The sequence below is a fragment of the Stenella coeruleoalba genome, assembly GCF_951394435.1.
Source record: "Stenella coeruleoalba genome assembly, contig: scaffold_104, whole genome shotgun sequence".
NCBI lineage: Eukaryota > Metazoa > Chordata > Mammalia > Artiodactyla > Delphinidae > Stenella > Stenella coeruleoalba.
In genome coordinates this window covers 107,988-134,608 of record NW_027646183.1, presented here as the reverse complement: position 1 = coordinate 134,608, position 26,621 = coordinate 107,988, and the positions used below count along the sequence as shown (strand labels likewise).

The 26,621-nt window shown below is 43.7% G+C and overlaps 1 long non-coding RNA gene across 4 annotated transcripts in view; it reads left to right on the top strand.

The window, feature by feature from the left end:
* The window catches only part of LOC307181273, a 560,753-nt gene that overhangs the window by 451,178 nt on the left and 82,954 nt on the right, over window positions 1-26,621 (top strand). For all 4 annotated transcript variants that reach the window (XR_013826299.1, XR_013826300.1, XR_013826301.1 and 1 more), the window contains one exon: window positions 12,068-12,145. This is a non-coding gene — a long non-coding RNA (uncharacterized lncRNA). The remainder of the gene's footprint in view (window positions 1-12,067; window positions 12,146-26,621) is intronic.

Sequence of the window (26,621 nt, the reverse complement as noted above, 5' to 3'; positions counted from 1 at the left end):
TTCAATGCAATTCCAGTCTACCTCCTGAAATCGGTTTCCTGCAATTCTGCCCCGCTTTCAAGTCCTCTTGGCAGCCTTACTTCAGTCTATTTTTGGACGATAGCTGTCATTTATAACTCTGCAGGTTTGTGAATTACAGTGCCCCTGAGCTCCTTTCTTCAACTCGCTTTCTTGTGAGCTGGCCGCAACACCGCAGGATGGCTTCAGGCCCTAATCTGGTTCCGGCACGGCACGCTGAGCCTTTGGTTAATTCCTCCTCCTGGTGGGAAATGAGAGTTAAATTTGCCTGTCCAGACACCTCCAGCTAGTCTCTCATTGGTTCTCGCTATTCCTGTTTATCTTCCGCAGAAATTGCAAACTGGGCCAAACAGGAGGTTAAAGGGACTGACTCTCCAAGTGGGGAGAGTGTTAGTAAAGCGTCTGGAATGTTGCACCCGAGTACCAGGGTACGAAAACTGAGACATATTTGAACACGTCTCCTGATCACATGGTTGATCATACTCTAGGTTCCACATGCATGTTTTAGCTGAAGGAAGAATACCTTAAACCTGGGTAGTTGAAACCCGTGGAATGGGTACCATGCAATATGACTTCAAAGGGTCTTCATTTGCTCACCAAACCTCTCCAATCCTATCACTGCTGCGTTTATGCCCCTGTACACATGCTTGATTCTCTTTCGGAGACATAGCAATCCATAGGTTTTAAGATACTTACTAGTCAGGTACATTCTTAGGCGTTTAATATGCGGTGTTGAGTCCATTTCGTTGAGCAAGGAGTAGCTCTTGTCTATTCCATATTTGGCTTATGGAACTTCATCTGTGCTCATTTCAATCTCTGGTTTTATGCAGCACCCCAACTCACCTTTACCCTTAAGCAAGCATAAGTTGGTTTTCTAAATTTGAGACCCTGTTCTGTTCTGTAATTCAGTTCCTGTGTAGCCAAGTTTACATTCCATGTATTACTGATATCTTATGATGTTTCTTTTTCTGTGTGACTTATTTCAGGTAGAATCATCATACCTGAATCCACTCATTGTGCTGCTAAGGGCCTGATGACACAGATTTCATTGCTGAGTGATATTGCTTTGTAAGTAAATACCACAACTTCTTTATCCATTTTTCACTTTCTACAATGTTGAACTTGTACTGTAAACGAGGTTCTTGTAAACAGAGGCGCCCCAACTTTGGGGTGTCTGTGTCTTTTTTATTTTAATTTCCCTAAGCTATAGGACCATAAGTGGCAGTGTCCTAGGCTCTGTTGCATTGTTTTTTAGATGTTTCAGGAAACACCATACACTTCTCCCGAGTGTCTGTTGGCAATTTACATCCCGCCCATCAGCATAACAAGGCTCCCAGTTCTCCATGGCCTGTCCTGTCTTTCTGGATTTTACACTTTTTTCAGATGGCCCTTTTGACCGGGGGGAAGTGAGACTTCATTGTAGTGCAGATTTCCTTTGCAAGTTTGCTTGGTTGGCCAAAAAGGGCGTATGCGTTTTTTCCTGAATATATTCAGGAAAAAACGCATACGCCCTTTTTGGCCAAGTGCATCATTGTGGACGTTCTGCCTCTTTTCCTATGCTTTCAATGCAATTCCAGTCTACCTCCTGAAATCGGTTTCCTGCAATTCTGCCCCGCTTTCAAGTCCTCTTGGCAGCCTTACTTCAGTCTATTTTTGGACGATAGCTGTCATTTATAACTCTGCAGGTTTGTGAATTACAGTGCCCCTGAGCTCCTTTCTTCAACTCGCTTTCTTGTGAGCTGGCCGCAACACCGCAGGATGGCTTCAGGCCCTAATCTGGTTCTGGCACGGCACGCTGAGCCTTTGGTTAATTCCTCTTCCTGGTGGGAAATGAGAGTTAAATTTGCCCGTCCAGACACCTCCAGCTAGTATCTCATTGGTTCTCGCTATTCCTGTTCATCTTCCGCAGAAATTGCAAACTGGGCCAAACAGGAGGTTAAAGGGACTGACTCTCCAAGTCGGGAGAGTGTTAGTAAAGCGTCTGGAATGTTGCACCCGAGTACCAGGGTACGAACACTGAGACATATTTGAACACGTCTCCTGATCACATGGTTGATCATACTCTAGGTTCCACATGCATGTTTTAGCTGAAGGAAGAATACCTTAAACCTGGGTAGTTGAAACCCGTGGAATGGGTACCATGTAATATGACTTCAAAGGGTCTTCTTTTGCTCACCGAACCTCTCCAATCCTTTCACTGCTGTGTTTATGCCCCTGTACACACGCTTGATTCTCTTTTGGAGACATAGCAATCCATAGGTTTTAAGATACTTACTAGTCAGGTACATTCTTAGGCGTTTAATACGGGGTGTCGAGTCCATTTCGTTGAGCAAGGAGTAGCTCTTGTCTATTCCATATTTGGCTTAAGGAACTTTATCTGTGCTCATTTCAATCTCTGGTTTTATGCAGCACCCCAACTCACCTTTCCCCTTCAGCAAGCATAAGTTGGCTTTCTAAATTTGAGACCCTGTTCTGTTCTGTAATTCAGTTCCTGTGTAGCCAAGTTTCCATTCCGTGTATTACAGATATCTTATGATGTTTCTTTTTCTGTGTGACTTATTTCAGTTAGCATCATCGTACCTGAATCCACTCATTATGCTGCCACGGGCCTGATGACATAGATTTCATTGCTGAGTGATACTGCATTGTACGTAAGTACCACAAGTTCTTTATCCATTTTTCACTTTCTGTGATATTGAACTTGTACGGTAAACGAGGTTCTTGTAAACAGAGACGTCCCAAACTTTGGGGTGGCTGTGTCTTTTTGATTTTAATTTCCCTAAGCTATAGGACCATAAGTGGAAGTGCCCTAGGCTCTGTTGCTTTGTTTTTTAGATGTTTCAGTTAACACCATACACTTCTCCGGAGTGTCTGTTGGCAATTTACATCCCGCCCATCAGCATAACAAGTCTCCCAGTTGTCCATGGCCTGTCCTGCCTTTCTGGATTTTACACTTTTTTCAGATGGCCCTTTTGACTGGGGGGAAGTGAGACTTCATTGTAGTGCAGATTTCCTTTGCAAGTTTGCTTGTTTGGCCAAAAAGGGCGTATGCGTTTTTTCCTGAATATATTCAGGAAAAAACGCATACGCCCTTTTTGGCCAAGTGCATCATTGTGGACGTTCTGCCTCTTTTCCTATGCTTTCAATGCAATTCCAGTCTACCTCCTGAAATCGGTTTCCTGCAATTCTGCCCCGCTTTCAAGTCCTCTTGGCAGCCTTACTTCAGTCTATTTTTGGACGATAGCTGTCATTTATAACTCTGCAGGTTTGTGAATTACAGTGCCCCTGAGCTCCTTTCTTCAACTCACTTTCTTGTGACCTGGCCGCCACACTGCAGGATTGCTTGAGGCCCTAATCTGGTACCGGCACGGCACGCTGAGCCTTTGGTTAATTCCTCTTCCTGGTGGGAAATGAGAGTTAAATTTGCCCGTCCAGACACCTCCATCTAATCTCCCATTGGTTCTCCCTATTCCTGTTCATCTTCCGCAGAAATTGCAAACTGGGCCAAACAGGAGGTTAAAGGTGCTGACTCTCCAAGTGGGGAGAGTGTTAATAAAGCATCTGGAATGTTGCACCCGAGTACCAGGGGAGGAAAACTGAGACATATTTGAACACGTCTCCCGTTCACACAGTTGATCATACTCTGGGTTCCACATGCATGTTTTAGCTGAAGGAAGAATACCTGAAACCTGCAGAGTTGAGACCTGTGGAATGTGTACCATGCAATATGACTTCAAAGGGTCTTCATTTGCTCACCGAACCTCTCCAATCCTATCACTCCTGCGTTTATGCCCCTGTACACACGCTTGATTCCCTTTTGGAGACATAGCAATCCATAGGTTTTAAGATACTTACTAGTCAGGTACATTCTTAGGCGTTTAATATGGGGTGTTGAGTCCATTTCGTTGAGCAAGGAGTAGCTCTTGTCTATTCCATATTTGGCTTAAGGAACTTTATCTGTGCTCATTTCGATCTCTGGTTTTATGCAGCACCCCAACTCACCTTTCCCCTTAAGCAAGCATAAGTTGGTTTTCTAAATTTGAGACCCTGTTCTGTTCTGTAATTCAGTTCCTGTGTAGCCAAGTTTACATTCCGTGTATTACTGATATCTTATGATGTTTCTTTTTCTGTGTGACTTATTTCAGTTAGAATCATCATACCTGAATCCACTCATTGTGCTGCTAAGGGCCTGATGACATAGATTTCATTGCTGAGTGATATTTCTTTGTAAGTAAATACCACAACTTCTTTATCCATTTTTCACATTCTGCGATGTTGAACTTGTACTGTAAACGAGGTTCTTGTAAACAGAGGCGTCCCAAACTTTGGGGTGGCTGTGTCTTTTTGATTTTAATTTCCGTAAGCTATACGACCATTAATGGAAGAGTCCTAGGCTCTGTTGCTTTGTTTTTTAGATGTTTCAGGAAACACCATACACTTCTCCGGAGTGTCTGTTGGCAATTTACATCCCGCCCATCAGCATAACAAGGCTCCCAGTTCTCCATGGCCTGTCCTGCCTTTCTGGATTTTACACTTTTTTCAGATGGCCCTTTTGACCGGGGGGAAGTGAGACTTCATTGTAGTGCAGATTTCCTTTGCAAGCTTGCTTGGTTGGCCAAAAAGGGCGTATGCGTTTTTTCCTGAATATATTCAGGAAAAAACGCATACGCCCTTTTTGGCCAAGTGCATCATTGTGGACGTTCTGCCTCTTTTCCTATGCTTTCAATGCAATTCCAGTCTACCTCCTGAAATCGGTTTCCTGCAATTCTGCCCCGCTTTCAAGTCCTCTTGGCAGCCTTACTTCAGTCTATTTTTGGACGATAGCTGTCATTTATAACTCTGCAGGTTTGTGAATTACAGTGCCCCTGAGCTCCTTTCCTCAACTCGCTTTCTGTTGAGCTGGCCGCAAAACCGCAGGATGGCTTCAGGCCCTAATCTGGTTCCGGCACTGCACGCTGAGCCTTTGGTTATTTCCTCTTCCTGGTGGGAAATGAGAGTTAAATTTGCCTGTCCAGACACCTCCAGCTAGTCTCTCATTGGTTCTCGCTATTCCTGTTCATCTTCCGCAGAAATAGCAAACTGGGCCAAACAGGAGGTTAAAGGCGCTGGCTCTCCAAGTGGGGAGAGTGTTAGTAAAGCGTCTGGAATGTTGCACCCGAGTACCAGGGAAGGAAAACTGAGACATATTTGAACACGTCTCCCGATCACATGGTTGATCATACTCTGGGTTCCACATGCATGTTTTAGCTGAAGGAAGAATACCTAAAACCTGGGTAGTTGAAACCCGTGGAATGGGTACCATGCAATATGACTTCAAAGGGTCTTCATTTGCTCACCAAACCTCTCCAATCCTATCACTGCTGCGTTTTTGCCCCTGTACACATGCTTGATTCTCTTTCGGAGACATAGCAATCTATAGGTTTTAAGATACTTACTAGTCAGGTACATTCTTAGGCGTTTAATATGCGGTGTTGAGTCCATTTCGTTGAGCAAGGAGTAGCTCTTGTCTATTCCATATTTGGCTTAAGGAACTTTATCTGTGCTCATTTCAATCTCTGGTTTTATGCAGCACCACAACTCACCTTTCCCCTTAAGCAAGCATAAGTTGGTTTTCTAAATTTGAGATCCTGTTCTGTTCTGTAATTCAGTTCCTGTGTAGCCAAGTTTACATTCCATATATTACTGATATCTTATGATGTTTCTTTTTCTGTGTGACTTATTTCAGTTAGAATCATCATACCTGAATCCACTCATTGTGCTGCTAAGGGCCTGATGACATAGATTTCATTGCTGAGTGATATTGCTTTGTAAGTAAATACCACAACTTCTTTATCCATTTTTCACTTTCTGCGATGTTGAAATTGTACTGTAAACGAGGTTCTTGTAAACAGAGGCGTCCCAAACTTTGGGGTGGCTGTGTCTTTTTGATTTTAATTTCCCTAAGCTATAGGACCATAAGTGGAAGTGCCCTAGGCTCTGTTGCTTTGTTTTTTAGATGTTTCAGGAAACACCATACACTTCTCCCGAGTGTCTGTTGGCAATTTACATCCCGCCCATCAGCATAACAAGGCTCCCAGTTCTCCATGGCCTGTCCTGCCTTTCTGGATTTTACACATTTTTCAGATTGCCCTTTTGACCGGGGGGAAGTGAGACTTCATTGTAGTGTAGATTTCCTTTGCAAGCTTGCTTGGTTGGCCAAAAAGGGCGTATGCGTTTTTTCCTGAATATATTCAGGAAAAAACGCATACGCCCTTTTTGGCCAAGTGCATCATTGTGGACGTTCTGCCTCTTTTCCTATGCTTTCAATACAATTCCAGTCTACCTCCTGAAATCGGTTTCCTGCAATTCTGCCCCGCTTTCAAGTCCTCTTGGCAGCCTTACTTCAGTCTATTTTTGGACGATAGCTGTCATTTATAACTCTGCAGGTTTGTGAATTACAGTGCCCCTGAGCTCCTTTCTTCAACTCGCTTTCTTGTGACCTGGCCGCAACACCGCAGGATGGCTTCAGGTCCTAATCTGGTTCTGGCACGGCACGCTGAGCCTTTGGTTAATTCCTCTTCCTGGTGGGAAATGAGAGTTAAATTTGCCCATCCAGACACCTCCAGCTAGCCTCTCATTGGTTCTCGCTATTCCTGTTCATCTTCCGCAGAAATTGCAAACTGGGCCAAACAGGAGGTTAAAGGCACTGACTCTCCAAGTCGGGAGAGTGTTAGTAAAGCGTTTGGAATGTTGCACCCGAGTACCAGGGGAGGAAAACTGAGACATATTTGAACACGTCTCCCGTTCACATGGTTGATCATACTCTGGGTTCAACATGCATGTTTTAGCTGAAGGAAGAATACCTTAAACCTGGAGAGTTGAGACCCGTGTAATGGGTACCATGCAATATGACTTCAAAGGGTCTTCATTTGCTCACCGAACCTCTCCAATCCTATCACTGCTGCGTTTATGCCCCTGTACACAAGCTTGATTCTCTTTTGGAGACATAGCAATCCATAGGTTTTAAGATACTTACTAGTCAGGTACATTCTTAGGCGTTTAATATGGGGTGTTGAGTCCATTTCGTTGAGCAAGGAGTAGCTCTTGTCTATTCCATATTTGGCTTAAGGAACTTTATCTGTGCTCATTTCAATCTCTGGTTTTATGCAGCACCCCAACTCACCTTTCCCCTTAAGCAAGCATAAGTTGGTTTTCTAAATTTGAGACCCTGTTCTGTTTTGGAATGCAGTTCCTGTGTAGCCAAGTTTACATTCCGTGTATTAGTGATATCTTATGATGTTTCTTTTTCTGTGTGACTTATTTCAGTTAGAATCATCGTACCTGAATCCACTCATTATGCTGCTACGGGCCTGATGACATAGATTTCATTGCTGAGTGATACTGCATTGTACGTAAGTACCACAATTTCTTTATCCATTTTTCACTTTCTGCGATGTTGAACTTGTACTGTAAACGAGGTTCTTGTAAACAGAGGCGTCCCAAATTTTGGGGTGGCTGTGTCTTTTTGATTTTAATTTCCCTAAGCTATAGGACCATAAGTGGCATTGCCCTAGGCTCTGTTGCTCTGTTTTTTAGATGTTTCAGGAAACACCATACACTTCTCCTGAGTGTCTGTTGGCAATTTACATCCCGCCCATCAGCATAACAAGGCTCCCAGTTCTCCATGGCCTGTCCTGCCTTTCTGGATTTTACACTTTTTTCAGATGGCCCTTTTGACCGGGGGGAAGTGAGACTTCATTGTAGTGCAGATTTCCTTTGCAAGCTTGCTTGGTTGGCCAAAAAGGGCGTATGCGTTTTTTCCTGAATATATTCAGGAAAACACGCATACGCCCTTTTTGGCCAAGTGCATCATTGTGGACGTTCTGCCTCTTTTCCTATGCTTTCAGTGCAATTCCAGTCTACCTCCTGAAATCGGTTTCCTGCAATTCTGCCCCGCTTTCAAGTCCTCTTGGCAGCCTTACTTCAGTCTATTTTTGGACGATAGCTGTCATTTATAACTCTGCAGGTTTGTGAATTACAGTGCCCCTGAGCTCCTTTCTTCAACTCGCTTTCTTGTGAGCTGGCCGCAACACCGCAGGATGGCTTCAGGCCCTAATCTGGTTCTGGCACGGCATGCTGAGCCTTTGGTTAATTCCTCTTCCTGGTGGGAAATGAGAGTTAAATTTGCCCGTTCAGACACCTCCAGCTAGTCTCTCATTGGTTCTCGCTATTCCTGTTCATCTTCCGCAGAAATTGCAAACTGGGCCAAACAGGAGGTTAAAGGGACTGACTCTCCAAGTGGGGAGAGTGTTAGTAAAGCGTCTGGAATGTTGCACCCGAGTACCAGGGTACGAAAACTGAGACATATTTGAACACGTCTCCCGATCACATGGTTGATCATACTCTAGGTTCCACATGCATGTTTTAGCTGAAGGAAGAATACCTTAAACCTGGGTAGTTGAAACCCGTGGAATGGGTACCATGCAATATGACTTCAAAGGGTCTTCATTTGCTCACCGAACATCTCCAAACCTATCACTGCTGCGTTTATGCCCCTGTACACATGCTTGATTCTCTTTCGGAGACATTGCAATCCATAGGTTTTAAGATACTTACTAGTCAGGTACATTCTTAGGCGTTTAATATGCGGTGTTGAGTCCATTTCGTTGAGCAAGGAGTAGCTCTTGTCTATTCCATATTTGGCTTAAGGTACTTTATCTGTGCTCATTTCAATCTCTGGTTTTATGCAGCACCGCAACTCACCTTTACCCTTAAGCAAGCATAAGTTGGTTTTCTAAATTTGAGACCCTGTTCTGTTCTGTAATTCAGTTCCTGTGTAGCCAAGTTTACATTCCGTGTATTACTGATATCTTATGATGTTTCTTTTTCTGTGTGACTTATTTCAGTTAGAATCATCATACCTGAATCCACTCATTGTGCTGCTAAGGGCCTGATGACACAGATTTCATTGCTGAGTGATATTGCTTTGTAAGTAAATACCACAACTTCTTTATCCATTTTTCACTTTCTGCGATGTTGAACTTGTACTGTAAACGAGGTTCTTGTAAACAGAGGCGTCCCAAACTTTGGGGTGTCTGTGTCTTTTTTATTTTAATTTCCCTAAGCTATAGGACCATAAGTGGAAGTGCCCTAGGCTCTGTTGCTTTGTTTTTTAGATGTTTCAGGAAACACCATACACTTCTCCCGAGTGTCTGTTGGCAATTTACATCCCGCCCATCAGCATAACAAGGCTCCCAGTTCTCCATGGCCTGTCCTGCCTTTCTGGATTTTACACTTTTTTCAGATGGCCCTTTTGACCGGGGGGAAGTGAGACTTCATTGTAGTGCAGATTTCCTTTGCAAGCTTGCTTGGTTGGCCAAAAAGGGCGTATGCGTTTTTTCCTGAATATATTCAGGAAAAAACGCATACGCCCTTTTTGGCCAAGTGCATCATTGTGGACGTTCTGCCTCTTTTCCTATGCTTTCAATGCAATTCCAGTCTACCTCCTGAAATCGGTTTCCTGCAATTCTGCCCCGCTTTCAAGTCCTCTTGGCAGCCTTACTTCAGTCTATTTTTGGACGATAGCTGTCATTTATAACTCTGCAGGTTTGTGAATTACAGTGCCCCTGAGCTCCTTTCTTCAACTCGCTTTCTTGTGAGCTGGCCGCAACACCGCAGGATGGCTTCAGGCCCTAATCTGGTTCCGGCACGGCACGCTGAGCCTTTGGTTAATTCCTCTTCCTGATGGGAAATGAGAGTTAAATTTGCCCGTCCAGACACCTCCAGCTAGTCTCTCATTGGTTCTCGCTATTCCTGTTCATCTTCCGCAGAAATTGCAAACTGGGCCAAACAGGAGGTTAAAGGCACTGACTCTCCAAGTCGGGAGAGTGTTAGTAAAGCGTCTGGAATGTTGCACCCGAGTACCAGGGTACGAAAACTGAGACATATTTGAACACGTCTCCCGATCACATGGTTGATCATACTCTGTGTTCCACATGAATGTTTTAGCTGAAGGAAGAATACCTAAAACCTGGGTAGTTGAAACCCGTGGAGTGGGTACCATGCAATATGACTTCAAAGGGTCTTCATTTGCTCACCGAACCTCTCCAATCCTATCACTGCTGCATTTATGCCCCTGTACACATGCTTGATTCTCTTTCGGAGACATAGCAATCCATAGGTTTTAAGATACTTACTAGTCAGGTACATTCTTAGGCGTTTAATATGCGGTGTTGAGTCCATTTCGTTGAGCAAGGAATAGCTCTTGTGTATTCCATATTTGGCTTAAGGAACTTTATCTGTGCTCATTTCAATCTCTGGTTTTATGCAGCACCCCAACTCACCTTTACCCTTAAGCAAGCATAAGTTGGTTTTCTAAATTTGAGACCCTGTTCTGTTCTGTAATTCAGTTCCTGTGTAGCCAAGTTTACATTCCGTGTATTACTGATATCTTATGATGTTTCTTTTTCTGTGTGACTTATTTCAGTTAGAATCATCATACCTGAATCCACTCATTGTGCTGCTAAGGGCCTGATGACACAGATTTCATTGCTGAGTAATATTGCTTTGTAAGTAAATACCACAACTTCTTTATCCATTTTTCACTTTCTGCGATGTTGAACTTGGACTGTAAACGAGGTTCTTGTAAACAGAGCCGTTCCAAACTTTGGGGTGGCTGTGTCTTTTTGATTTTAATTTCCCTAAGCTATAGGACCATAAGTGGAAGTGCCCTAGGTTCTGTTGCTTTGTTTTTTAGATGTTTCAGGAAACACCATACACTTCTCCCGAGTGTCTGTTGGCAATTTACATCCCGCCCATCAGCATAACAAGGCTCCCAGTTCTCCATGGCCTGTCCTGCCTTTCTGGATTTTACACTTTTTTCAGATGGCCCTTTTGACCGGGGGGAAGTGAGACTTCATTGTAGTGCAGATTTCCTTTGCAAGCTTGCTTGGTTGGCCAAAAAGGGCGTATGCGTTTTTTCCTGAATATATTCAGGAAAAAACGCATACGCCCTTTTTGGCCAAGTGCATCATTGTGGACGTTCTGCCTCTTTTCCTATGCTTTCAATGCAATTCCAGTCTACCTCCTGAAATCGGTTTCCTGCAATTCTGCCCCGCTTTCAAGTCCTCTTGGCAGCCTTACTTCAGTATATTTTTGGACGATAGCTGTCATTTATAACTCTGCAGGTTTGTGAATTACAGTGCCCCTGAGCTCCTTTCTTCAACTCGCTTTCTTGTGAGCTGGCCGCAACACCGCATGATGGCTTCAGGCCCTAATCTGGTTCCGGCACGGCACGCTGAGCCTTTGGTTAATTCCTCTTCCTGGTGGGAAATGAGAGTTAAATTTGCCTGTCCAGACACCTCCAGCTAGTCTCTCATTGGTTCTCGCTATTCCTGTTTATCTTCCGCAGAAATTGCAAACTGGGCCAAACAGGAGGTTAAAGGGACTGACTCTCCAAGTCGGGAGAGTGTTAGTAAAGCGTCTGGAATGTTGCACCCGAGTACCAGGGTACGAAAACTGAGACATATTTGAACACGTCTCCCGATCACATGGTTGATCATACTCTAGGTTCCACATGCATGTTTTAGCTGAAGGAAGAATACCTTAAACCTGGGTAGTTGAAACCCGTGGAATGGGTACCATGCAATATGACTTCAAAGGGTCTTCATTTGCTCACCAAACCTCTCCAATCCTATCACTGCTGCGTTTATGCCCCTGTACACATGCTTGATTCTCTTTCGGAGACATAGCCATCCATAGGTTTTAAGATACTTACAAGTCAGGTACATTCTTAGGCGTTTAATATGCTGTGTTGAGTCCATTTCGTTGAGCAAGGAGTAGCTCTTGTCTATTCCATATTTGGCTTAAGGAACTTTATCTGTGCTCATTTCAATCTCTGCTTTTATGCAGCACCCCAACTCACCTTTACCCTTAAGCAAGCATAAGTTGGTTTTCTAAGTTTGAGACCCTGTTCTGTTCTGTAATTCAGTTCCTGTGTAGCCAAGTTTACATTCCATGTATTACTGATATCTTATGATGTTTCTTTTTCTGTGTGACTTATTTCAGTTAGAATCATCATACCTGAATCCACTCATTGTGCTGCTAAGGGCCTGATGACACAGATTTCATTGCTGAGTGATATTGCTATGTAAGTAAATACCACAACTTCTTTATCCATTTTTCACTTTCTACAATGTTGAACTTGTACTGTAAACGAGGTTCTTGTAAACAGAGGCGTCCCAAACTTTGGGGTGGCTGTGTCTTTTTGATTTTAATTTCCCTAAGCTATAGGACCATAAGTGGCAGTGTCCTAGGCTCTGTTGCATTGTTTTTTAGATGTTTCAGGAAACACCATACACTTCTCCCGAGTGTCTGTTGGCAATTTACATCCCGCCCTTCAGAATAACAAGGCTCCCAGTTCTCCATGGCCTGTCCTGCCTTTCTGGATTTTACACTTTTTTCAGATGGCCCTTTTGACCGGGGGGAAGTGAGACTTCATTGTAGTGCAGATTTCCTTTGCAAGCTTGCTTGGTTGGCCAAAAAGGGCGTATGCGTTTTTTCCTGAATATATTCAGGAAAAAACGCATACGCCCTTTTTGGCCAAGTGCATCATTGTGGACGTTCTGCCTCTTTTCCTATGCTTTCAATGCAATTCCAGTCTACCTCCTGAAATCGGTTTCCTGCAATTCTGCCCCGCTTTCAAGTCCTCTTGGCAGCCTTACTTCAGTCTATTTTTGGACGATAGCTGTCATTTATAACTCTGCAGGTTTGTGAATTACAGTGCCCCTGAGCTCCTTTCTTCAACTCGCTTTCTTGTGAGCTGGCCGCAACACCGCAGGATGGCTTCAGGCCCTAATCTGGTTCTGGCACGGCACGCTGAGCCTTTGGTTAATTCCTCTTCCTGGTGGGAAATGAGAGTTAAATTTGCCCGTCCAGACACCTCCAGCTAGTCTCTCATTGGTTCTCGCTATTTCTGTTCATCTTCTGCAGAAATTGCAAACTGGGCGAAACAGGAGGTTAAAGGGACTGACTCTCCAAGTGGGGAGAGTGTTAGTAAAGCGTCTGGAATGTTGCACCCGAGTACCAGGGTACGAAAACTGAGAAATATTTGAACACGTCTCCCGATCACATGGTTGATCATACTATAGGTTCCACATGCATGTTTTAGCTGAAGGAAGAATACCTTAAACCTGGGTAGTTGAAACCCGTGGAATGGGTACCATGCAATATGACTTCAAAGGGTCTTCATTTGCTCACCAAACCTCTCCAATCCTATCACTGCTGCGTTTATGCCCCTGTACACATGCTTGATTCTCTTTCGGAGACATAGCAATCCATAGGTTTTAAGATACTTACTAGTCAGGTACATTCTTAGGCGTTTAATATGGGGTGTTGAGTCCATTTCGCTGAGCAAGGAGTAGCTCTTGTCTATTCCATATTTGGCTTAAGGAAATTTATCTGTGCTCATTTCAATCTTTGGTTTTATGCAGCACCCCAACTCACCTTTCCCCTTAAGCAAGCATAAGTTGCTTTTCTAAATTTGAGACCCTGTTCTGTTTTGGAATTCAGTTCCTGTGTAGCCAAGTTTACATTCCGTGTATTAGTGATATTTTATGATGTTTCTTTTTCTGTGTGACTTATTTCAGTTAGAATCATCGTACCTGAATCCACTCATTATGCTGCTATGGGCCTGATGACATAGATTTCATTGCTGATTGATACTGCATTGTACGTAAGTACCACAAGTTCTTTATCCATTTTTCACTTTCTGTGATATTGAACTTGCACGGTAAACGAGGTTCTTGTAAACAGAGGCGTCCCAAGCTTTGGGGTGGCTGTGTCTTTTTGATTTTAATTTCCCTAAGCTATAGGACCATAAGTGGAAGTGCCCTAGACTCTGTTGTTTTGTTTTTTCGATGTTTCAGGAAACACCATACACTTCTCCCGAGTTTCTGTTGGCAATTTACATCCCGCCCATCAGCATAACAAGGCTCCCAGTTCTCCATGGCCTGTCCTGCCTTTCTGGATTTTACACTTTTTTCAGATGGCCCTTTTGACCGGGGAGAAGTGAGACTTCTTTGTAGTGCAGATTTCCTTTGCAAGTTTGCTTGGTTGGCCAAAAAGGGCGTATGTGTTTTTTCCTGAACATATTCAGGAAAAAACGCATACGCCCTTTTTGGCCAAGTGCATCATTGTGGACGTTCTGCCTCTTTTCCTATGCTTTCAATGCAATTCCAGTCTACCTCCTGAAATCGGTTTCCTGCAATTCTGCCCCGCTTTCAAGTCCTCTTGGCAGCCTTACTTCAGTCTATTTTTGGACGATAGCTGTCATTTATAACTCTGCAGGTTTGTGAATTACAGTGCCCCTGAGCTCCTTTCTTCAACTCGCTTTCTTGTGAGCTGGCCACAACACCGCAGGATGTCTTCAGGCCCTAATCTGGTTCTGGCACGGCACGCTGAGCCTTTGGTTAATTCCTCTTCCTGGTGGGAAATGAGAGTTAAATTTGCCCATCCAGACACCTTCAGCTAGTCTCTCATTGGTTCTCGCTATTCCTGTTCATCTTCCGCAGAAATTGCAAACTGGGCCAAACAGGAGGTTAAAGGGACTGACTCTCCAAGTGGGGAGAGTGTCAGTAAAGCGTCTGGAATGTTGCACCCGAGTACCAGGGTACGAAAACTGAGACATATTTGAACACGTCTCCCGATCACATGGTTGATCATACTCTAGGTTCCACATGCAAGTTTTAGCTGAAGGAAGAATGCCTTAAACCTGGGTAGTTAAAACCCATGGAATGGGTACCATGTAATATGACTTCAAAGGGTCTTCTTTTGCTCACCGAACCTCTCCAATCCTTTCACTGCTGTGTTTATGCCCCTGTACACATGCTTCATTCTCTTTCAGAGACATAGCAATCCATAGGTTTTAAGATACTTACTAGTCAGGTACATTCTTAGGCGTTTAATATGCGGTGTCGAGTCCATTTCGTTGAGCAAGCAGTAGCTCTTGTCTATTCCATATTTGGCTTAAGGAACTTTATCTGTGCTCATTTCAATCTCTGGTTTTATGCAGCACCCCAACTCACCTTTACCCTTAAGCAAGCATAAGTTGGTTTTCTAAATTTGAGACCCTTTTCTGTTCTGTAATTCAGTTCCTGTGTAGCCAAGTTTACATTCCGTGTATTAGTGATATCTTATGATGTTTCTTTTTCTGTGTGACTTATTTCAGTTAGAAACATCGTACCTGAATCCACTCATTAAGCTGCTACGGGCCTGATGACAAAGATTTCATTGCTGAGTGATACTGCATTGTACGTAAGTACCACAACTTCTTTATCCATTTTTCACTTTCTGCGATATTGAACTTTTACAGTAAACGAGGTTCTTGTAAACAGAGGAGTCCCAAACTTTTGGGTGGCTGTGTCTTTTTGATTTTAATTTCCCTAAGCTATAGGACCATAAGTGGAAGTGCCCTAGGCTCTGTTGCTTTGTTTTTTAGATGTTTCAGGAAACACCATACACTTCTCAGGAGTGTCTGTTGACAATTTACATCCCGCCCATCAGCATAACAAAGCTCCCAGTTCTCCATGGCCTGTCCTGCCTTTCTGGATTTTACACCTTTTTCAGATGGCCCTTTTGACCGGGGGGAAGTGAGACTTCTTTTTAGTGCAGATTTCCTTTGCAAGCTTGCTTCGTTGGCCAAAAAGGGCGTATGCGTTTTTTCCTGAATATATTCAGGAAAAAACGCATACGCCCTTTTTGGCCAAGTGCATCATTGTGGACGTTCTGCCTCTTTTCCTATGCTTTCAGTGCATTTCCAGTCTACCTCCTGAAATCGGTTTCCTGCAATTCTGCCCTGCTTTCAAGTCCTCTTGGCAGCCTTACTTCAGTCTATTTTTGGACGATAGCTGTCATTTATAACTCTGCAGGTTTGTGAATTACAGTGCCCCTGAGCTCCTTTCTTCAACTCGCTTTCTTTTGAGCTGGCCGCAACACCGCAGGATGGCTTCAGGCCCTAATCTGGTTCTGGCACGGCACGCTGAGCCTTTGGTTAATTCATCTTCCTGGTGGGAAATGAGAGTTAAATTTGCCCGTCCAGACACCTCCAGCTAGTCTCTCATTGGTTCTCGCTATTCCTGTTCATCTTCCGCAGAAATTGCAAACTGGGCCAAACAGGAGGTTAAAGGGACTGACTCTCCAAGTCGGGAGAGTGTTAGTATAGCGTCTGGAATGTTGCACCCGAGTACCAGGGTATGAAAACTGAGACATATTTGAACACGTCTCCCGATCACATGGTTGATCATACTCTAGGTTCCACATGCATGTTTTAGCTGAAGGAAGAATACCTTAAACCTGGGTAGTTGAAACCCGTGGAATGGGTACCATGTAATATGACTTCAAAGGGTCTTCTTTTGCTCACCGAACCTCTCCAATCCTTTCACTGCTGTGTTTATGCCCCTGTACACACGCTTGATTCTCTTTTGGAGACATAGCAATCCATAGGTTTTAAGATACTTACTAGTCACGTACATTCTTAGGCGTTTAATATGGGGTGTTGAGTCCATTTCGTTGAGCAAGGAGTAGCTCTTGTCTATTCCATATTTGGCTTAAGGAAATTTATCTGTGCTCATTTCTATCTTTGGTTTTATGCAGCACCCCAACTCACCTTTCCCCTTAAGCAAGCATAAGTTGGTTTTCTAAATTTGAGACCCTGTTCTGTTTTGGAATTCAGTTCCTGTGTAGCCAAGTTTACATTCCGTGTATTAGTGATATATTATGATGTTTCTTTTTCTGTGTGACTTATTTCAGTTAGAATCATCGTACCTGAATCCACTCATTATGCTGCTACGGGCCTGATGACATAGATTTCATTGCTGAGTGATACTGCATTGTACGTAAGTACCACAAGTTCTTTATCCATTTTTCACTTTCTGTGATATTGAACTTGCATGGTAAACGAGGTTCTTGTAAACAGAGGCATCCCAAACTTTGGGGTGGCTGTGTCTTTTTGATTTTAATTTCCCTAAGCTATAGGACCATAAGTGGAAGTGCCCTAGACTCTGTTGTTTTGTTTTTTCGATGTTTCAGGAAACACCATACACTTCTCCCGAGTTTCTGTTGGCAATTTACATCCCGCCCATCAGCATAACAAGGCTCCCAGTTCTCCATGGCCTGTCCTGCCTTTCTGGATTTTACACTTTTTTCAGATGGCCCTTTTGACCGGGGGGAAGTGAGACTTCTTTGTAGTGCAGATTTCCTTTGCAAGTTTGCTTGGTTGGCCAAAAAGGGCGTATGCGTTTTTTCCTGAACATATTCAGGAAAAAACGCATACGCCCTTTTTGGCCAAGTGCATCATTGTGGACGTTCTGCCTCTTTTCCTATGCTTTCAATGCAATTCCAGTCTACCTCCTGAAATCGGTTTCCTGCAATTCTGCCCCGCTTTCAAGTCCTCTTGGCAGCCTTACTTCAGTCTATTTTTGGACGATAGCTGTCATTTATAACTCTGCAGGTTTGTGAATTACAGTGCCCCTGAGCTCCTTTCTTCAACTCGCTTTCTTGTGAGCTGGCCGCAACACCGAAGGATGTCTTCAGGCCCTAATCTGGTTCTGGCACGGCACGCTGAGCCTTTGGTTAATTCCTCTTCCTGGTGGGAAATGAGAGTTAAATTTGCCCATCCAGACACCTTCAGCTAGTCTCTCATTGGTTCTCGCTATTCCTGTTCATCTTCCGCAGAAATTGCAAACTGGGCCAAACAGGAGGTCAAAGGGACTGACTCTCCAAGTGGGGAGAGTGTTAGTAAAGCGTCTGGAATGTTGCACCCGAGTACCAGGGTACGAAAACTGAGACATATTTGAACACGTCTCCCGATCACATGGTTGATCATACTCTAGGTTCCACATGCAAGTTTTAGCTGAAGGAAGAATACCTTAAACCTGGGTAGTTAAAACCCGTGGAATGGGTACCATGCAATATGACTTCAAAGGGTCTTCGTTTGCTCACCGAACCTCTCCAATCATATCACTGCTGCGTTTATGCCCCTGTACACACGCTTGATTCTCTTTTGGAGACATAGAAATCCATAGGTTTTAAGATACTTACTAGTCAGTTACATTCTTAGGCGTTTAATATGGGGTGTTGAGTCCATTTCGTTGAGCAAGGAGTAGCTCTTGTCTATTCCATATTTGGCTTAAGGAACTTTATCTGTGCTCATTTCAATCTCTGGTTTTATGCAGCACCCCAACTCACCTTTCCCCTTAAGCAAGCATAAGTTGGTTTTCTGAATTTGAGACCCTGTGCTGTTTTGGAATTCAGTTCCTGTGTAGCCAAGTTTACATTCCGTGTATTAGTGATATCTTATGATGTTTCTTTTTCTGTGTGACTTATTTCAGTTAGAATCATCGTACCTGAATCCACTCATTATGCTGCTACGGGCCTGATGACATAGATTTCATTGCTGAGTGATACTGCATTGTACGTAAGTACCACAAGTTCTTTATCCATTTTTCACTTTCTGTGATATTGAACTTGTACGGTAAACGAGGTTCTTGTAAACAGAGGCGTCCCAAACTTTGGGGTGGCTGTGTCTTTTTGATTTTAATTTCCCTAAGCTATAGGACCATAAGTGGAAGTGCCCTAGGCTCTGTTGCTTTGTTTTTTAGATGTTTCAGGAAACACCATACACTTCTCCTGAGTGTCTGTTGGCAATTTCCATCCCGCCCATCAGCATAACAAGGCTCCCAGTTCTCCATGGCCTGTCCTGCCTTTCTGGATTTTACACTTTTTTCAGATGGCCCTTTTGACCGGGGGGAAGTGAGACTTCATTGTAGTGCAGATTTCCTTCGCAAGCTTGCTTGGTTGGCCAAAAAGGGCGTATGCGTTTTTTCCTGAATATATTCAGGAAAAAACGCATACGCCCTTTTTGGCCAAGTGCATCATTGTGGACGTTCTGCCTCTTTTCCTATGCTTTCAATGCAATTCCAGTCTACCTCCTGAAATCGGTTTCCTGCAATTCTGCCCCGCTTTCAAGTCCTCTTGGCAGCCTTACTTCAGTCTATTTTTGGACGATAGCTGTCATTTATAACTCTGCAGGTTTGTGAATTACAGTGCCCCTGAGCTCCTTTCTTCAACTCGCTTTCTTGTGACCTGGCCGCAACACCGCAGGATGGCTTCAGGCCCTAATCTGGTTCTGGCATGGCACGCTGAGCCTTTGGTTAATTCCTCTTCCTGGTAGGAAATGAGAGTTAAATTTGCCCGTCCAGACACCTCCAGCTAGTCTCCATTGGTTCTCGCTATTCCTGTTCATCTTCCGCAGAAATTGCAAACTGGGCCAAAGAGGAGGTTAAAGTCGCTGACTCTCCAAGTGGGGAGAGTGTTAGTAAAGCGTCTGGAATGTTGCACCCGAGTACCAGGGGAGGAAAACTGAGACATATTTGAACACGTCTCCCCTTCACATGGTTGATCATACTTGGGTTCCACATGCATGTTTTAGCTGAATGAAGAATACCTTAAACCTGGAGCGTTGTGACCCGTGTAATGGGTACCATGCAATATGACTTCAAAGGGTCTTCATTTGCTCACCGAACCTCTCCAATCCTATCACTGCTGCGTTTATGCCCCTGTACACATGCTTGATTCTCTTTTGGAGACATAGCAATCCATAAGTTTTACGATACTTACTAGTCAGGTACATTCTTAGGCGTTTAATATGCGGTGTTGAGTCCATTTCGTTGAGCAAGGAGTAGCTCTTGTCTATTCCATATTTGACTTAAGGAACTTTATCTGTGCTCATTTCAATCTCTGGTTTTATGCAGCACCACAACTCACCTTTACCCTTAAGCAAGCATAAGTTGGTTTTCTAAATTTGAGACCCTGTTCTGTTCTGTAATTCAGTTCCTGTGTAGCCAAGTTTACATTCCGTGTATTACTGATATCTTATGATGTTTCTTTTTCTGTGTGACTTATTTCAGTTAGAATCATCATACCTGAATCCACTCATTGTGCTGCTAAGGGTCAGATGACACAGATTTCATTGCTGAGTGATATTGCTTTGTAAGTAAATACCACAAATTCTTTATCCATTTTTCACTTTCTGCGATGTTGAACTTGTACTGTAAACGAGGTTCTTGTAAACAGAGCCGTTCCAAACTTTGGGGTGGCTGTGTCTTTTTGATTTTAATTTCCCTAAGCTATAGGACCATAAGTGGAAGTGCCCTAGGTTCTGTTGCTTTGTTTTTTAGATGTTTCAGGAAACACCATACATTTCTCCCGAGTGGTTGTTGGCAATTTACATCCCGCCCATCAGCATAACAAGGCTTCCAGTTCTCCATGGCCTGTCCTGCCTTTCTGGATTTTACACTTTTTTCAGATGGCCCTTTTTACCCGGGGGAAGTGAGACTTCATTGTAGTGCAGATTTCCTTTGCAAGCTTGCTTGGTTGGCCAAAAAGTGCGTATGCGTTTTTTCCTGAATATATTCAGGAAAAAATGCATATGCCCTTTTTGGCCAAGTGCATCATTGTGGACGTTCTGCCTCTTTTCCTATGCTTTCAATGCAATTCCAGTCTACCTCCTGAAATCGGTTTCCTGCAATTCTGCCCCACTTTCAAGTCCTCTTGGCAGCCTTACTTCAGTCTATTTTTGGACGATAGCTGTCATTTATAACTCTGCAGGTTTGTGAATTACAGTGCCCCTGAGCTCCTTTCTTCAACTCGCTTTCTTGTGAGCTGGCGGCAACACCGCAGGATGGCTTCAGGCCCTAATCTGGTTCCGGCACGGCACGCTGAGCCTTTGGTTAATTCCTCTTCCTGGTAGGAAATGAGAGTTAAATTTGCCCGTCCAGACACCTCCAGCTAGTCTCCATTGGTTCTCGCTATTCCTGTTCATCTTCTGCAGAAATTGCAAACTGGGCCAAACAGGAGGTTAAAGGCGCTGACTCTCCAAAAGGGGAGAGTGTTAGTAAAGCGTCTGGAATGTTGCACCCGAGTACCAGGGTACGAAAACTGAGACATATTTGAACACGTCTCCCGTTCACATGGTTGATCATACTTGGGTTCCACATGCATGTTTTAGCTGAAGGAAGAATAACTTAAACCTGGAGAGTTGAGACCCGTGGAATGGGTACCATGCAATATGACTTCAAAGGGTCTTCATTTGCTCACCGAACCTCTCCAATCCTATCACTGCTACGTTTATGCCCCTGTACACATGCTTGATTCTCTTTCGGAGACATAGCAATCCATAGGTTTTAAGATACTTACTAGTCAGGTACATTCTTAGGCGTTTAATATGCGGTGTTGAGTCCATTTCGTTGAGCAAGGAATAGCTCTTGTGTATTCCATATTTGGCTTAAGGAACTTTATCTGTGCTCATTTCAATCTCTGGTTTTATGCAGCACCCCAACTCACCTTTACCCTTAAGCAAGCATAAGTTGGTTTTCTAAATTTGAGACCCTGTTCTGTTCTGTAATTCAGTTCCTGTGTAGCCAAGTTTACATTCCGTGTATTACTGATATCTTATGATGTTTCTTTTTCTGTGTGACTTATTTCAGTTAGAATCATCATACCTGAATCCACTCATTGTGCTGCTAAGGGCCTGATGACACAGATTTCATTGCTGAGTAATATTGCTTTGTAAGTAAATACCACAACTTCTTTATCCATTTTTCACTTTCTGCGATGTTGAACTTGGACTGTAAACGAGGTTCTTGTAAACAGAGCCGTTCCAAACTTTGGGGTGGCTGTGTCTTTTTGATTTTAATTTCCCTAAGCTATAGGACCATAAGTGGAAGTGCCCTAGGTTCTGTTGCTTTGTTTTTTAGATGTTTCAGGAAACACCATACACTTCTCCCGAGTGTCTGTTGGCAATTTACATCCCGCCCATCAGCATAACAAGGCTCCCAGTTCTCCATGGCCTGTCCTGCCTTTCTGGATTTTACACTTTTTTCAGATGGCCCTTTTGACCGGGGGGAAGTGAGACTTCCTTGTAGTGCAGATTTCCTTTGCAAGCTTGCTTGGTTGGCCAAAAAGGGCGTATGCGTTTTTTCCTGAATATATTCAGGAAAAAACGCATACGCCCTTTTTGGCCAAGTGCATCATTGTGGACGTTCTGCCTCTTTTCCTATGCTTTCAATGCAATTCCAGTCTACCTCCTGAAATCGGTTTCCTGCAATTCTGCCCCGCTTTCAAGTCCTCTTGGCAGCCTTACTTCAGTCTATTTTTGGACGATAGCTGTCATTTATAACTCTGCAGGTTTGTGAATTACAGTGCCCCTGAGCTCCTTTCTTCAACTCGCTTTCTTTTGAGGTGGCCACAACACCGCAGGTTGGCTTCAGGCCATAATCTGGTTCCGGTACGGCACGCTGAGCCTTTGGTTAATTCCTCTTCCTGGTGGGAAATGAGAGTTAAATTTGCCCGTCCAGACACCTCCAGCTAGCCTCTCATTGGTTCTCGCTATTCCTGTTCATCTTCCGCAGAAATTGCAAACTGGGCCAAACAGGAGGTTAAAGGCGCTGACTCTCCAAGTGGGGAGAGTGTTAGTAAAGCATCTGGAATGTTGCACCCGAGTACCAGGGGAGGAAAACTGAGACATATTTGAACACGTCTCCCTTTCACATGGTTGATCATACTTGGGTTCCACATGCATGTTTTAGCTGAAGGAAGAATAACTTAAACCTGGAGAGTTGAGACCCGTGGAATGGGTACCATGCAATATGACTTCAAAGGGTCTTCATTTGCTCACCGAACCTCTCCAATCCTATCACTGCTGCGTTTATGCCCCTGTACACATGCTTGATTCTCTTTCGGAGACATAGCAATCCATAGGTTTTACGATACTTACTAGTCAGGTACATTCTTAGGCGTTTAATATGCGGTGTTGAGTCCATTTAGTTGAGCAAGGAGTAGCTCTTGTCTATTCTATATTTGACTTAAGGAACTTTATCTGTGCTCATTTCAATCTCTGGTTTTATGCAGCACCCCAACTCACCTTTACCCTTAAGCAAGCATAAGTTGGTTTTCTAAATTTGAGACCCTGTTCTGTTTTGGAATGCAGTTCCTGTGTAGCCAAGTTTACATTCCGTGTATTAGTGATATCTTATGATGTTTCTTTTTCTGTGTGACTTATTTCAGTTAGAATCATCGTACCTGAATCCAGTCATGATGCTGCTACGGGCCTGATGACATAGATTTCATTGCTGAGTGATACTGCATTGTACGTAAGTACCACAAGTTCTTTATCCATTTTTCACTTTCTGCGATGTTGAACTTGTACTGTAAACGAGGTTCTTGTAAACAGAGGCGTCCCAAACTTTGGGGTGGCTGTGTCTTTTTGATTTTAATTTCCCTAAGCTATAGGACCATAAGTGGCAGTGCCCTAGGCTCTGTTGATTTGTTTTTTAGATGTTTCAGGAAACACCATACACTTCTCCCGAGTGGTTGTTGGCAATTTACATCCCGCCCATCAGCATAACAAGGCTCCCAGTTCTCCATGGCCTGTCCTGCCTTTCTGGATTTTACACTTTTTTCAGATGGCCCTTTTGACCGGGGGGAAGTGAGACTTCATTGTAGTTCAGATTTCCTTTGCAAGCTTGCTTGGTTGGCCAAAAAGGGCGTATGCGTTTTTTCCTGAATATATTCAGGAAAAAACGCATACGCCCTTTTTGGCCAAGTGCATCATTGTGGACGTTCTGCCTCTTTTCCTATGCTTTCAATGCAATTCCAGTCTACCTCCTGAAATCGGTTTCCTGCAATTCTGCCCCGCTTTCAAGTCCTCTTGGCAGCCTTACTTCAGTCTATTTTTGGACGATAGCTGTCATTTATAACTCTGCAGGTTTGTGAATTACAGTGCCCCTGAGCTCCTTTCTTCAACTCGCTTTCTTGTGACCTGGCCGCAACACCGCAGGATGGCTTCAGGCCCTAATCTGGTTCCGGCACGGCACGCTGAGGCTTTGGTTATTTCCTCTTCCTGGTGGGAAATGAGAGTTAAATTTGCCCGTCCAGACACCTCCAGCTAGTCTCTCATTGGTTCTCGCTATTCCTGTTCATCTTCCGCAGAAATTGCAAACTGTGCCAAACAGGAGGTTAAAGGCGCTGACTCTCCAAGTGGGGAGAGTGTTAGTAAAGCGTCTGGAATGTTGCACCCGAGTACCAGGGGAGGAAAACTGAGACATATTTGAACACGTCTCCCGTTCACATGGTTGATCATACTTGGGTTCCACATGCATGTTTTAGCTGAAGGAAGAATACTTTAAACCTGGAGAGTTAAGACCCGTGTAATGGGTACCATGCAATATGACTTCAAAGGGTCTTCATTTGCTCACCGAACCTCTCCAATCCTATCACTGCTGCGTTTATGCACCTGTACACATGCTTGGTTCTCTTTCGGAGACATAGCAATCCATAGGTTTTAAGATACTTACTAGTCAGGTACATTCTTAGGCGTTTAATATGTGGTGTTGAGTCCATTTCGTTGAGCAAGGAGTAGCTCTTGTCTATTCCATATTTGACTTAAGGAACTTTATCTGTGCTCATTTCAATCTCTGGTTTTATGCAGCACCCCAACTCACCTTTACCCTTAAGCAAGCATTAGTTGGTTTTCTAAATTTGAGACCCTGTTCTGTTCTGTAATTCAGTTCCTGTGTAGCCAAGTTTACATTCTGTGTATTACTGATATCTTATGATGTTTCTGTTTCTGTGTGACTTACTTCAGTTAGAATCATCATACCTGAATCCACTCATTGTGCTGCTAAGGGCCTGATGACACAGATTTCATTGCTGAGTGATATTGCTTTGTAAGTAAATACCACAACTTCTTTATCCATTTTTCACTTTCTGCGATGTTGAACTTGTACTGTAAACGAGGTTCTTGTAAACAGAGCTGTTCCAAACTTTGGGGTGGCTGTGTCTTTTTCATTTTAATTTCCCTAAGCTATAGGACCATAAGTGGAAGTGCCCTAGGTTCTGTTGCTTTGTTTTTTAGATGTTTCAGGAAACACCATACACTTCTCCCGAGTGGTTGTTGGCAATTTACATCCCGCCCATCAGCATAACAAGGCTCCCAGTTCTCCAGGGCCTGTCCTGCCTTTCTGGATTTTACACTTTTTTCATATGGCCCTTTTGACCGGGGGGAAGTGAGACTTCATTGTAGTGCAGATTTCCTTTGCAAGCTTGCTTGGTTGGCCAAAAAGGGCGTATGCGTTTTTTCCTGAATATATTCAGGAAAAAACGCATACGCCCTTTTTGGCCAAGTGCATCATTGTGGACGTTCTGCCTCTTTTCCTATGCTTTCAATGCAATTCCAGTCTACCTCCTGAAATCGGTTTCCTGCAATTCTGCCCCGCTTTCAAGTCCTCTTGGCAGCCTTACTTCAGTGTATTTTTGGACGATAGCTGTCATTTATAACTCTGCAGGTTTGTGAATTACAGTGCCCCTGAGCTCCTTTCTTCAACTCGCTTTCTTGTGACCTGGCCGCAACACCACAGGATGGCTTCAGGCCCTAATCTGGTTCCGGTACGGCACGCTGAGCCTTTGGTTATTTCCTCTTCCTGGTGGGAAATGAGAGTTAAATTTGCCCGTCCAGACACCTCCAGCTAGCCTCTCATTGGTTCTCGCTATTCCTGTTCATCTTCCGCAGAAATTGCAAACTGGGCCAAACAGGAGGTTAAAGGGACTGACTCTCCAAGTGGGGAGAGTGTTAGTAAAGCGTCTGGAATGTTGCACCCGAGTACCAGGGTACGAAAACTGAGACATATTTGAACACGTCTCCCCATCACAAGGTTGATCATACTCTAGGTTCCACATGCATGTTTTAGCTGAAGGAAGAATACCTTAAACCTGGAGAGTTGAGACCCGTGGAATGGGTACCATGCAATATGACTTCAAAGGGTCTTCATTTGCTCACCGAACCTCTCCAATCCTATCACTGCTGCGTTTATGCCCCTGTACACATGCTTGATTCTCTTTTGGAGACATAGCAATCCATAGGTTTTAAGATACTTACAAGTCAGGTACATTCTTAGGCGTTTAATATGCGGTGTTGAGTCCATTTCGTTGAGCAAGGAGTAGCTCTTGTCTATTCCATATTTGGCTTAAGGAACTTTATCTGTGCTCATTTCAATCTCTGGTTTTATGCAGCACCCCAACTCACCTTTACCCTTAAGCAAGCATAAGTTGTTTTTCTAAATTTGAGTCCCTGTTCTGTTCTGTAATTCAGTTCCTGTGTAGCCAAGTTTACATTCCGTGTATTACTGGTATCTTATGATGTTTCTTTTTCTGTGTGACTTACTTCAGTTAGAATCATCATACCTGAATCCACTCATTGTGCTGCTAAGGGCTTGATGACACAGATTTCATTGCTGAGTGATATTGCTTTGTAAATAAATACCACAACTTCTTTCTCCATTTTTCACTTTCTGCGATGTTGAACTTGTACTGTAAACGAGGTTCTTGTAAACAGAGCCGTTCCAAACTTTGGGGTGGCTGTGTCTTTTTGATTTTAATTTCCCTAAGCTATAGGACCATAAGTGGAAGTGCCCTAGGCTCTGTTGCTTTGTTTTTTAGATGTTTCAGGAAACACCATACACTTCTCCCGAGTGGTTGTTGGCAATTTACATCCCGCCCATCAGCATAACAAG